The sequence below is a fragment of the Xiphophorus hellerii genome, chromosome 4, assembly GCF_003331165.1.
Source record: "Xiphophorus hellerii strain 12219 chromosome 4, Xiphophorus_hellerii-4.1, whole genome shotgun sequence".
In the NCBI taxonomy this organism is placed as follows: Eukaryota; Metazoa; Chordata; class Actinopteri; order Cyprinodontiformes; family Poeciliidae; genus Xiphophorus; species Xiphophorus hellerii.
In genome coordinates, this window is record NC_045675.1 from 32,479,945 (window position 1) to 32,494,400 (window position 14,456).

The 14,456-nt window shown below is 39.9% G+C and overlaps 1 long non-coding RNA gene across 1 annotated transcript; it reads right to left on the reverse strand.

Moving 5' to 3' along the window:
- Positions 1 to 455: 455 nt before the first annotated feature.
- On the reverse strand, positions 456 to 14,381 carry LOC116718537 (uncharacterized). Its single transcript, XR_004338946.1, has 2 exons — positions 14,304 to 14,381; positions 456 to 8,040 (listed from the first exon to the last, which is right to left on the reverse strand). It is a non-coding gene; the product is annotated as an uncharacterized LOC116718537 (long non-coding RNA).
- Between the last annotated feature and the right edge of the window lie 75 nt (positions 14,382 to 14,456).

The following is a 14,456-nucleotide window of genomic DNA, read 5'->3' on the forward strand; positions in this document are numbered from 1 at the left end:
AGCTGGCCGGGACTTCTATGGAGACAGCCTGAAACACTTACGTGGCATCCCGTCCGCCGGAGAAGATGACTGCTCCGCTTCTCACGACCATGTTGAACTACTTAGGCTGCATCCGATTGGGTGGTTGGAATTATTTTGTTTAGTGCTGATATAAAAATGAACCACATGGCAGGATGGGCTCTAATGGTTCAGTCTGATAATGACATTACTCTTTTTATTTATTTATTTTTTTCTGTTCCATCCTTTAGTTTTTTTTCCACTTCTGTTTTTCAGAAGAGATAATCAGATGTAATTTGCTACAGAAGATGCTAAAGGATACTCTGAACCAGGAGCGTTCAAAGGCCATTTGTGGCCCTTAGGCTGACTTTTTGCGGCCCCCAACTGCAGTTGAAGAAAGCTGCAGATTTGATCCGTCCACCTGGGTGGTTGATGCATTTAGAGACTTTATTTTTTTTAATCAGGGTAAAGGTTTTATTGACGTAAATTTCTTAAATGTAAAGTATGTAAAGCACAACATAAAGTATTCATCTTTTTACAACTAAATCTTTATAATAAGTAGAACCACGTCTATTTAGAGACTTTTACTGGAAAGCCAACTATTAATTAAACTCAGCTAAATATAGCAAACATTTTCAAAGGAAGTGTCCCAAATCCTGTTTTTAAAACTTATAATAAAATTCTTCAAATGGAGCCCAAAAGAATTTGAAAACAAGATGCCGCTCTTTTAATAAATCATATTGAATAATATCCGCTTCCTACAAATAACAAACCCCCCAAAAATCTGACTACTTTATTTACTTGATTTCATTTTTCTTTTCATTTTCTCGGCCCACCAACACTTTTGACTCGACAATTTTGGCCCACATGACAAAAAGCCTGGACACCCATTGTGTAAAAGATTCTTCAGAAGCACTTTCTACATTTCATTTTAAGTGATTAAAAAAAAAAATAAAAAAATTACAGTCAATAAAAACTGAACGCAGCAAATTAAACAGTATTTTTCTGTCTGTGTCTAGACTCCCCGGCCCCTCCCTGTTCGGTTCCAGCTCACATATTTAAGAATCAAACACCGTGGTCAAAGTGACACAAAGGGTTAGCTTCATCTCATTCCCTTTTAGGCAGATCCTGAGGCACACACAATAATGTTGTGGTAAAAACGTCAGTCAGAGACCGGCGAGTGTGAGAGAGGACAGCGGCAGACAGGTAATGAGTCGACTGTGTGAGATTATAGGTGTGTGTGTGTGGAGTGTCGGTGGTTGGTGGGAAGTAATTTATTGAAGGAAATGTATCTATATTCTCATAGAGGCGCGGTGAAGCCGAGATCTCCATCGCGGTGATAATTTGCGGTTGTTAAAGTGACACACTGTTGGTCGGCTGTTGGAGGCGAGGAATGTGGGGGCCAGACCTGACAATTAGAGCTCCGTATATCACACTGGCTCTCAAAGGAGGGATGGCAGGGAGACGGGCAGTGGAGGTCAAACACACACTCACACACACACACGCACTGAGGAACACACACATCATAGGACAGCCATGCAACATGGCGAAGGTAGCTTAAATACGACACTTAAGGGACATACGGTGCTGCGCATGCACTCAGATGACCACACAGGTGAGTGGATGGAACAAGTTTATTTGATTTCCATCACATGTCCAAATATATATATATGTGTGTGTATGTGCGTGTGTGTGCATTGCACCCATCCGGGTCATAAAACATAATTCTGTCTGACACGACTTCAACATAATATGATGTAATTGGACAACAGAGGGACAAAAAAGCATTGTGCGCCCCATAATAAACAGTGCAGGTGAAAATCTATTTCCATTTCCTGTACAATCACACACACACCCCTACGCATACACACACTTAATACACTCACTTTATTCTTTAATTGAGCCTTTTGGGGTGCGTCACCAGACAACCCAAGTAGAGACCAAAAAGAAGAAAAAAAAACAGTCAATATGTGTCTGTGATATGGGCTTGAATAATTGTTATAATTAACGACCTGTGGGTATTAAACCGGCGCCTTCAGAGGCTCATTTTGCGACCGCATCTATCTGCTTTTGAGACCATCCTTCATATTCTCAAATCAGCATATTAAAAGATCCCAATTCGTCAGTTGGAAGACATTTTCTCTGTGTGTTGGCGTGTGTGTGTTTGCTTGCCCCAGTGGACCGTGTCCAAGTTCCGCTTCTCTCTGGGAAACACACTGCAGAGAACCCCAGCTCAGCCTCTGGAAGCCAGCAGTGACCTTTCCCGCTCTTCTTCTGCAGCCGTAGTCATATTCCGTGTGTATTGTGTGTAGGAAGGGGTGTGAAAGTGTATGTTTTTACCAGAAAGATGTAGGGGAGGAAATAAAGAGCACAAACCGGCGGCCGCAACACAACCATAGCAAACGCAGGCAGCCGTGCATATTCCGTGGCTCTTCTTTTTCTTTTATTTTCTGTAATTGAAAAATAATTCAGGCGACGTCAAGAGGAATCGATAAAGAATTAATGAAAAGGGAGAAGGAGTCATTAAAAGCAATAAAACGGGAGAGGTTATGATGAAGATGGCATCATGGAGAGACACAGAGGAGACGGGCGCAGCTAATGCTTTGCGGCTGAGTGTGGGACAGGAATAAGAAGCGGAGGCACAGATCAGTGTTTTTATGTCGTGATAATTTGCAGTGTGTTTTTTGCTGGGGAAGGAGATATGAGCTAAGTCGGACCTAAACACGTTTATTGATTTCCCTTCTTCAAAATGCTCCAGAACATGGAAAGACAAAGCTGACATTTTAGACCTTTTAAAATGTTTCTTTTTTTTGTTATGAAACAAAACAAAATTCAACATTTTCCAATTTAACAAATTTTTAAGGCCTTTGTTTTCACTTAAGTGCACATAAACATTTTTAATATTCTGTCCTGGAGCTAAATGATCATCCCCCTCTCCCGCTGTACAGTTTTACCAGCATGCCGAACATTACCGTCAATCATTTAAAAGTGTAATTATGTGACACTTCTCCAGTAAAATACCTGCAGTCTCTTAATAGGATCCGAGCCATCAAGATCCAACCTTAAGCTTCCTCCCGGCCCTACCACTCATCGGAGTGCCATAAAGCTGCCAGAGGAAACAATACTGCCTCTCGCCTCGCTGCTGAGGTTAATGGCAAATGGGGCTGTGGCTGCCGGTGATATTGTTGGATAAATGATTATTGATTAGGCAAAGGTTGAGCTAATCATTAGGCTTCATCCATTTTACAGACTCTCTCTGTGACCTTTCTGCTCAGAGCCTCTTGGATCGCCACGATTTCTCTGCACGATGTTTTGATCGTAGACGGGCCAAGGGGGAGAAAGAAAAGTCTGGTAATACGGCACAAAATGGAGGGAAAGCGTCTGATAACCTTGGATAAAAAGAGAGAGAGAGAGAAAGAAAAGTTATGGATTTATTATGTGATCAATGTTTGTAAAGCAAATACCTGCGCAAATCTAATTTTGGGAAAGCTTCTGCCGTTTAAAGAGAGTGTGTTTGCAGGCCTCTAAGAGAGGTTTTTCTTCTTTTTTTTTGGCGGCTGGGAACTCCAAAGTGCCAGTTGTAAATTTACATTTTAAGAGTTCCAAGTTGAGTCTGTAAGATAATCTCTGGAGGGGGCTCAAGATTAGGGTGATGGCCAGGAGGCCCTCCAGTTTTATAGACTTGGATTTCATCATCAAAGAATCCTACCAGTGGAAAGACAGCGAAAGTTGCTCAGCAACTTTCAGAGAGGCTTGGTTGTTGTTGTTGCCAATAAAGATTTTTTCCACTGGTGTAAAAATGTTTTGATAACATGTAACATTTTTATAGAATTGATCCTCAGGTAATGTCATATGTTGTCTTTGTAGGGACGCCTGCCCCGTTTCCTTTCAGAAATACATTTCTTTGTTGCATGGAAATTATTTTCAATGTAAATCTGCCAAGAGTGTGAATAATTTCATGGCTTGGGTGTACATGCACAAGTATGTGTGTGTGTGTTTATACTTGTATATGCTACATATAGAGGACCACTTTCATCATTCTTGCCAACAAATAGAGGTCATTTTCCTGGTCCTCACTTTTTTGCCAGTTCTGCCAGGTAGAGTTAGAGGTATGTTGTGAATTAAGTTTTAGCTAAGGTTAGGGATAGACTGGTACTGGTTAAAAAAATGTCTGGATTAGGCAAAAATCTAGTAAATAAAATGAACAATACCAAATCCTGACATGGGTAGAAATACAAACTGATGTGTGTGTGGGGGTGGGGGGTGCGGTGGGGGGGTTGTGCATAAAAAGATTCATTCAAACACTAGAGGAGTGAGATACTGCATATTTTGGTATCAATCCGATACTTAATAAATACAGGGCCAGTATTGCTCATAATTGTACTGATAATTTTTATTATTTAACTTTGGTATATCAAACATCTGACATTTTGGCATTTTGTGCTTTTTTTTTCTCTGAATTATTTTATTAGAATCTTAGCTTGAACGGGGTGTGCAGGTGTCCATAAATTACTTTAGAATTTAAAAGATAAACAGAAACAATAGAAGTCCTAAACAAATGTGGATGTTTTTTCCCCCCTAAATAAGCAAATTAGAAAAATTATTTGACATAAAACCAAAATAAAATATTCTGTGAGATAGAGTTGAGAAACGACAACACAAAAATAAAATAAAATTTCATAAAGGAATATGAAGCCTCCATCAGTCTTTGTATCGATACTAACAGTGATTTGGTATCAATTCACCAATCTTCAGGAGACATGTAAATAATTAGATTTCTGACCTAAGATTCTATTTAAAAATCGCAATTGAAAAGCATTTAGAACATCAAACTACATATTTTTTACAGTGAAGTACAGTAGGAAAAAAAAAGTGTTTCGTTTCCAGTTGCTGGCTTAGAAGTGAAATCTGTGCATGTGAAGCTTCCGCTCGGAAACCTTGACATGGTGACGAGGAAATACCTCACTCCTAACAGCTCTATTTATTGAAGTGGAGCAAATATTCCTGGCAGCGGGACTTTAACCAAACCCAGACCTGGAGCTCACATCTGCTCCCAATCACAGCAGAGCCTCTCTCTGTTCCTCCTCTGCTTCATTTATTCACAAAGCTGCGACTGGGAAACTGGCTGTTTATTTGAAGTGATACCTCTCTCCCCACTACTGGATGGCAGGATTAGTGCGTTCAGGCCTTTGGTGTAGATATGCATTGTTTCGAGTTTTGCGGATTCAGTTATGTGCAAAAGTTTCAGGCAAGCTGCAGTTTCCTATTTTCCTTTTTTTCCCCTCAGAGGTTTCTCAGAGACATTGATTAATAATTCTCCACATTGCATCTGACCACGATGTATGTAAATATAAGGGAACTGGGCAAGAAAATAATTTATAAACAAGTTAGCACCAATCCGTGGTGGATGAAAAGCTTTTGAAATAAATGAAATGATCCAGAAAGTAGAGAAATGACAACACAAAAATAAAATAAAATTTCATAAAGGAATCTGATGCTTGCATCACTTTTAGTACCAATATTGGTAGTGACTTGGTATCGATCTGCCTACCCCAAGCAATCATAGAAATAATCAGATTTCTGACCTAGGGTTCTATTTATATGATACAGCATCATTTTTTTTGCTATATCATCTGCTGCATCACCATAATTGTTCAGTTTTTGGCTTGCCTTGTTGGTGCTACAATCCTGTTTCTTGTGTTGTCATTGGAATTTTGATGAGATTCAGTAAAAGAAATTGAGGATTTTTTTTTTTCCACAGATAAATATAATTGAAAGGTTCTTGAAGTGGATTATGTCCAGTCAGAAAACTGGTTCATCAAGCTAGGTGAATTATTCTAGCTCAAAAGTTAAGTGACTCAGCAAAAGCTAAGCAGAATTAATTATAAAGACATGGTTCTGAAAATAATATTATCCAAAGATTACAGTAATGAGAGAAAAATCAGAACCTTGTCAGACTATTGATATGCAAAGGTGCAAAAGAACTCATCAAACACTTCTGTCTATTTTAGTGTGTTCTGGTATTTTTGCGCTCAGTCACTGCTACTTGTAGTTAGAATTCAACTCGACATGGAAAACTTTGATATTTTGAGATTTTTTAAAATGGAGATTGCTGACAGCAGAAGCACTTATTTGACAGTATCTTGTGTATCGTGCATTTTTAGAAGTCCAGTACATTGTGCTTAAAATGTCACCTCACTGACATTAATTAAACCAACTTAATTAATGTCAAAATGATACATTTCTAAAATGAATGTCTCAGATCTTTTTATTTTATTTATAAATGTGGACAAAACCCACAATGATGACTGAAATACTATGAAACTGACAAAAGTCATAATAAATAAAAACATTCTGAAAATTAACCAATAAAATTAGACATTACTTTTGAATTGTGGTTCAATATAATCACTGACTTAATCAATGACTTGAAAGAAATTTTAATTTCTGATGTAACCCCTTGAATTTGGGTCTCTGTCTCTTTAAAAACTCCCCCTCTTTCTGAAACTGCCTTCATGAAATCATCACAACACGGCTCCTCTATTAACCCTTTAACATTTTTACCAGTGTTGCACTTAGAAGTAGCTCCTATAATGAGCTCAGCAGATGTGCAGTTCCACCAGGTGTTTGCTAATTACTGCTGACTAGTCTGAAGGAGCTGAGTGAGGGAGTCGTAGGAAAGGGCTGCTCTGTGAGGTGGAAACTCTGAAGGTTAGAAACTGCAGCCCAGAAGAGGAGCTGTGTCTCCAAGGCGGGGCTAGGTCTACTAAGGCATTTTGGACAGCTGGATGGTTGCCATGGAAATGAAGGGATTTCTCAAGCATGCATGAAAGAATCAAGGCAACACTCCAGGTATGATGAGGGAATAACATTATAACATGATGGCTCAAAAAAGTAGATTTTCCGTGGTGCTGCCCTTTTATATAGGCAAATTGACTGATTAGAAGCTTGAAGACACCTGTAGGGCCAATTAGAGGACACATTTACTTTAACTTGTCCCTCCAGCCAAATTAACTTGCATTTTTTCTAAAGGTACGGTCCTTTGGGTTCAGGCCTGTTTCATTATTTATTTTATTTTTTTAATGGTTCTGTTGAACCACAATTCAAAAGCAACATCTGATATTCACGGAATAATGTTTTTCACTGTTAGTCTTTCTCAAGAAAGTGTTGTCCATTTAACAAAGTTTCTATGTTAAAATACCCTTTTAGTTGTTGTTGGTCATATGTAATCATTTTTTGTGAAAATGAAGTTGGGTTCCTCATTTGGAGTAAACCATAATTAAAAATCTTAAATGAAAAAAAAAAAGATCTTGTGTAATAATTAGTATTTCAGTTTCCCATTTTAAAAGGCTTTAATCTTGTTCAGTCACATTCTAATCTACTGCAATTTAAATTTTCAAATGGAATATTTTCCATTTGTTTATTCTCTTTCCACTTCCCCTCTTTTTTACCTCACAATGTTTCATTTAAATATTTCATCTGACTGTCTTGCAGCTCCCGCAGCTTGCTTTGTGTCACCTACATTTCAAGGCCCGACATTTAAATGGAGCACGGCAGTCACTTTTAAAGGCATGTGTGTGAGAAATCGAGACACGGAGAGAGAAAAGGACGGGGACGGGAAGTCTGAGACGTCAGGTGGTGATGAGAACTGAAAAGGTGGAGAAGACAATGGAGTGATAACTAATGTACTTCCTGTGTACTTCCTCTCTGCCCCTGTCAAGTCCTCCTGTTCCCAACAGCCCCTTCTCTCCCGTCGCCTAAAAGATAAAGCCGATGTTTTCAATGTGTGTGAATCTGAGGTAATCTGATGTGAGATGCATGAAAGTTGGCCTCCATATGAATGTGAAGACAAAGTGATGGCTGACGTAGACTGTGAGAGAGAGACAGACCGGAGTGTTCTGTGGAAGCGGAGGAGTAAAGCTTTCACTTAACATGCAGATGTGTCGTGTCTGATCTGCCGAAAAGGTGAGCTGTACCCGTGTGTGTCTCAAACCCCGTCAGCATGTTGATTTCATCTCGTGTCCGATGAACAGCTTCATGAGGCTGAAAAACACAAGACAGGGAAAAAATAAGGCAGGAGACCAGGTTGGGAGCACACTCAGTCACTCAGTCGCATGAAAAACACGGCATCTTGTTGTAGTTTGGACTGTGGCTGGGAAAACATGGTGACAAACAACATTTGGCTTTTAACACATTTCGTCCCGCATTGTCATGTAGCTCCAACCCCAAAACGTGTACTGCCTCATGTCACAACACCACCAACTACAGTGAAATACTTCTAGAGCTGTAAAATCACATCAAACCTGCATCTGTATGTTCCTGCAGAGAGAATCGCCTCACTCCAAGTTTCTGTTGCTACGGCATGTTGATTGGCTGAACTTTGCACGATTTATGAATCAGTAAAAGAATTTTAAATTTAGTCTGTCATACAAAAGCCCAACATTGACGTCTAAAAATTGTGAACTTGGTTATGGCTTTGGCTTTTCCACATTTTGTCATGTTAATTCATTGTCCTAATTAATGTTAATTAATTGTCTGTGAGTTTTATGTGACAGACCGATAGAAATTGGCATGCCACTTTCTCCTAAATAAACTCCAAATGCATCCAATTACCTTCTATCCCTCAGCTGTGGTCAGCAGATATGTGAAGCAACAAGGTACAAGCAGCTGAAATTAGCTTCTTCTGCGGGTCGTCTGAAGTCCCCCTTATTCCTATTCACAGACTTTTACAAGTTTTTGTTCTGATTTTCCCCTTCTGATTATCCAAGTATCAGGATGGCTTTAAAATTGCTTTTAGGAGATATTCCTGCTGTGTGTTAAGAGCAATCTGGTCTGCTCAGACTGACGTCAGGACCCCTACAATCTGAAAATGGGGGGGGGCGGGAGGGGTATATTCAACATGCTGGATTGTTTTGGCCCGATATAGCAGTGTTTGTGGTGTTGCCCGAGAACAAAAGAGACCGAAGCCCGTTGAATGTGACGTGCAGCCAAACAGAAAGAGAGGTGACAGAAACAAAGAGGGAAATTCAAAATACATAGAAGACAAAGCAACTGTCATGGTGGAACAGAAAGTCTGGTGGATGTTGTAGTCGTCTATTATATAGAGTTCCCCAGCTATCACCATGGCTTCTTCCATGTCAGCCATGTTTGTTCACTCTGAACTCATGTTTGGCCTCAAGAGGTTTAGCAATATTTCCCACCTGACATCTGAAAGTTGTTGAGTGAATTCGGTTTGTGTATGGTGTACACCTCACAAAGTACAACTGTTACACCCACATTTTTTTTTACTGTCATCTATGTGGATCTCTCAAGTTTCAAAAATCAGCCAACAATGTTAAAATCTTGCCGCGTGAAGCTGGCATGACTTTCATCTAACTGATTCACCTGTGTAATTTAATCTCAGTATTAGTGAAGCTCCTCTGTGAACATTAGTGAACAAAGCATCATGAAGAGCAAGGAGCACAACCAGCAGGTCGGAAGGGTGTCATTATAAATCAACATCCCATTGTTTAAACATCTAATGGAAAGAGATGAACACAGACTTTTGGCCAACATAAGAATCACACCAAATTACGTTGACCTTTTACCCCTGCCATTGTAAAACAAGATGGTGGCAGTATGTTAGTTCAATGGATGGAATTGAATACAGAAGAATGTTCAGAAAACTTGCTGCTGTTGATGCGATGTGAGGTGGCTCATATGTCAAACTTTTCAACTGCTTTGACCAAAATGCTCTAAAGCCAGGCAGGCACCACATTCTGTTCTGGTGGCTTTATCAAGTCCAGACGACATTAAAGAACTTCACACCACATTAAGTCATTCATTCATTCACACCCCACTGGTGGCAAGCTACTGTCTGACAGAGGTGAGGCTGCCATGCACCGGCGCCACCTGTGGGTGAGGCAGGTGAAGATACAGCAACAGACACAGATTGAATGGAGATTGAACTGGCAACCCTCTGACTGCAGGACCTACTCATTCAAACTCCTACCACCATCGCTGCCATCATAGAAGAATTGATCCATAACAGGTGACTGAATTGTTTTCCTGTCTCTGTTCCTCCACTCTTTAAAAGAATACAAAGAAACCTGAAGGCATTTGTTTCTCTTTGCTGTTATTCTGGATGTGTACAGAACAATGATGCTACAACCACTGGGCTATGATTTATGTGTAACGCTACACCCCTAATTATAGCTACTGCAGTCTTCCAGGTTTTAGTACGGATGACTCTTGGCAAGTAGGTCAAGTCAGAACAACCATAGTAAACTACAACAAAATAAAACAAGAGTTATTAGACCCATAAAAATGTAATAGTAACACAGGAGGAAGGGCTCCTCTGTGAAATGACCTCATACAGCTGATCCGTACAAATACTACTGTAATGTGCCCCTCTGTCTGTCTTCCTCTCATACATGCTAATATTTGGAGAAAACATGTAGGAAGTCATGGGTTCCAGTTGCCTGGCTGCTCACTGACCCTCTGCATGTGTGTTTGACCTTTAAACTTTGCGCTTCGCCCCACAGGGGAATAGGTCCAGCTCCTCTGATGTAGCTCACACACAGAACCAATGCGCTAACCTTTGAGTGTGTGGATTTAGCTTTGCGGGTAGTCTTCGGTCCAGCTTGTGGTCACGCTCAGTAAGAGATAGAGAGGATATATCACCGCCTCAGTCCCTAAAACCACAAGGATGGGTTACACACATACACACACACACCCACACACGCACTGAGACACTGAGCTCCTGATTCCTGAGCTTAGCACTTGATCCTCGCTCTGGGAGGTTGACACTTCAGAGAGAAAGCCTTTCCAAAGTCTTTCGGACTGCAAACACACACACACACACGCACACTATAAACCTCTGATGAAACACACAGCATCCCTGCGAGAGCCCCAAACGCTCGGAGGCCTGATGATGGTGATCTGCTGGTTAGCATCTGTTTACTGTCAGGCAAAGCACTTTGCATTTCTTTGACCATCCGTCACCTACAACTTAGATGAAACCTCACATCTCGGTGTTTGAGAAGCAGCAGACATATTGAAAAAATCATCTGTGTCGCCAAATGTCCTTAAGCCATGACTACTCACTTTTTGGAGAAGTGGAAAATCATTTGAGCGTATTGACCTCCTCTTCCTGCCTCCCTGGAGGAAGGGCGCTGCGCTGGCCGCTTTAGCCCCAGCAGCGCAGCGCTAATTCAGACAGGCGTGAAGCAGACATGATTCTAACGTGGATGTCAACTCGCTGGACATCTTTGCGAGGCTCAAGGGCAAGGAGCTGCCAGTGAGTGTGGGGGTCTGGGGAACTGTAGCTTCTGCATCTGCATTTAACACACTCTCCTATCTATTGTGTGGGCAGAGGTCTGGACAAGTCCATGGATACCGGCTCAGTGTGGTGTCGACATGAGTTCCTGCTAGGGTGTGTTGATACAAGAGCACCCCTACACACACATTGCTCTGATCATGAAACCCTTCTGTTTTCTCTATGGGTTTTTTAACTTGCTTTATTGCATCATTGTACATTTGTCTGCATGGGAACTGCTAATTTGTTCTGTTTTCTAGTAATTATACAAAATGAAAATTCTTTTTTTTAAAATTAGCAATATTTTGGCAAATTGTCTGTGGTCAAATTGGTCCACCGAACTCCTCATTCAAGTATTTTTAATGTCTGAAGTATTAAAAATTATTCTTATTAGAATATTTACTCTTAAATACAATGGAGTATTACAGCCAGACTAAGATTTATTTTTTAAACTAAGACAAAAAAGTTATAATATTCTGACAATAAAATCATAATATTATGAAGTTTTTTCTTAGCCTTGTATTATTACTCTGTCAGAAATACTAAAGTTAAGTAGGAATGTTCAAATTTACTGATTCTGATACTGATTCTTACTGTGGTACAGTAAGATGCAAATAAAATCATAATGCATCATTTTTTAACTGTTTACATCACTGAAATATGATCTGCAACATTCCGAAAGGCTCTTCTTCAAGACCCATTGATAGGGAGCATAATCCATTATTTTGTTAGTGACAACACCTGGTGTTCAGGAGGGGAACTGCAGCAATTTAACCAAAGGAAAACAAGAAACAAACAAACAAATAGTGGAGAGGAGAATCCACTATTATTGTTGGGTTAATTTTAATTTAAAAAAATCTTGTGTGAGTTTGAAACTCAGACAATAAGATACAGTTGCACATTGACCTCAATAGGCAACTATATATGTCTCACTCTACAAATAAATAAAGTTCGCTCATTAGCTATAACAGGAGCCTCTCAAAAGCCAGGCGTGGACATCATCTCACATGTCAAATATGACATTTTCTCTCTCCACTTTCTTTCTTTCTTACTATCAGGCCTCTCTTTCAGTTCCTCATATATCAACCTTATGTAGAGGGAGAAACAAAGAGGGTTGATAGTAAAATCATAAAGGAAACATCAGGTGCAGCTGAAGTGTCTTCGAGTAGGTGTGACAGAGAATCGGCTCATGTTTCCAATGCAGCCGTCGGAGAGGACTGTTAGCCTAATATTCAAAGTTTATCCTAATAAAGCAAACAAATGTATGTATGTACTGTATGTATAAATCTGTTACTGGGAAAGCTTTTGATGGTGAGCAAAATGGATAAGTCTGAAGAAATAACATTTTGTCAGACTTGAAGCAGGGATGGAGTCAGTACCAGACCTTCTGAGACCAAGAACCAAGACAAAGGTTGAGGCTGAATGTTCAAAACTTCTATCAATATTTTGTGGTGCTTTTTGTACACCACAAAATAAACTAATACTTATTTCATTAAACGCAACCATATGTTGATACACATTCTCTAAACAGAATTAATGATCTTACATTGCATAATAATTGCAAGATAAGCAAAACAAATAGTGACAGATTAGGCTAATGAACATTTGTCAAATTTTTAAAAAATACATATTTTATATGATCTGACTAAAAACAATTAATCAGAGTATCAGATATTACATCTCTGCTTATTTTTCCTTGTGTTGCTGTAGATGTCTCGTAAAACTGGATGTGCCTTGCTCACTTTACATATCGTTAACCCCAGTGGTGAATTCACAGGTTTCTCTGCATTTTTTCTTTCCCCTTTTCTTTCTTCAGTTCTTTTGTGATTTTGTAAAGCGAATTTAACAATTGTCTGCGGTTAGACTGCAGGTGTTAGCTCAGCAAAAGCGAGATCACATTGCATGTGAACACACAGACATGCTGTAGGACCAAATGGTGTTGTAAACTTTCTCGTGCAACATGATTTTGCAGTCATTAGCAATAATAACACTGATATGGTGGGATGTAGCTGTGCTTTTATTTCACATACAGCTTGTTGTGCTTCAGCAAGTGAATATAAAAGGAACTTATGTTTTCATAATTTGGACAAAAATTATAGAGCCTCAATCCCTCCATCCCTGGCTTGAAGTGTGTGTGGTATTTAAAATGTTTGTTTTACTCCATTATGTCTGCATCAACTCACACACATGTAGGTATACAAAATAAGCTGAATAAAGAAAAGGTGGAGACATTTCAAAATGAGGCTTATGAGTAACATTGCTACACACAAAGCTTATGAAGCTGAGTACTGAAGAACTAGTACCATGTTTCAGCTAATTCCAGTAGAAAAAGGCTCTTTTTCTGGTGATAGATTATATTCTTAACACTTGGGCACCTACAGGCACACTTCGCTAATCTGCAGGTGACAACCACCCCATGAGACCAGCCTGACCTTGGCACCATGCCACAACCATAGCTTATACTCAACATGGATGAATGGATGAATGAATGAATGAATGCTTAATAGCTGTATCTGAGTGTTAAAAAATAAGCGAAGGAAGCGGTAGAATATCTATGATAGATATGCAGGATTTGGGTTGGTGGTATGCTCTTCTTTGATGGGTTCTCAAACCAAATCTGATGTCAGCTATAAAGAAACCATATCCACTACTTATCACAGCACCATGTTGCCTCAGCCCAGTGTTTCTCAATTCCAGTCCTCAGGCCCCCCTGCCCTGCATGTTTTAGGTGTTTCCCTTCTGCCACACACCTGGATTGAATCTTTGGGTGATTAACAGGCTTCTGCTGTACTTGGTGGCTGTAGAAGACGTCATGCAATCATTTGAATCAGCTGTTCTGGTATAGAGGCACATCTAAAACATGCAGAGCAGGGGGGCCCGGGGACTGGAATTGAGAAGCACTGCCTCAGCCTAACTAATTTGATCTAAAGCGCTGACAGAAACAACTGAATGAATGAATTCATTTTTGCCATGCACAGACTTGTTTGCTGTTAGATGTTTGATCTCTCACCTTCTTCCTCTTCAGGATGTGATTGGTTTTCACCAGCCCTCGTTAAGGAGCAGTAGTTAGAGGAGTGGGTTTCCTGAGACAGACACCAGATGGTAAACTTACTACTCATGGTAACTGCCGAGTTCTTCAGCAGTTGTTTGAAGAGAAACATTT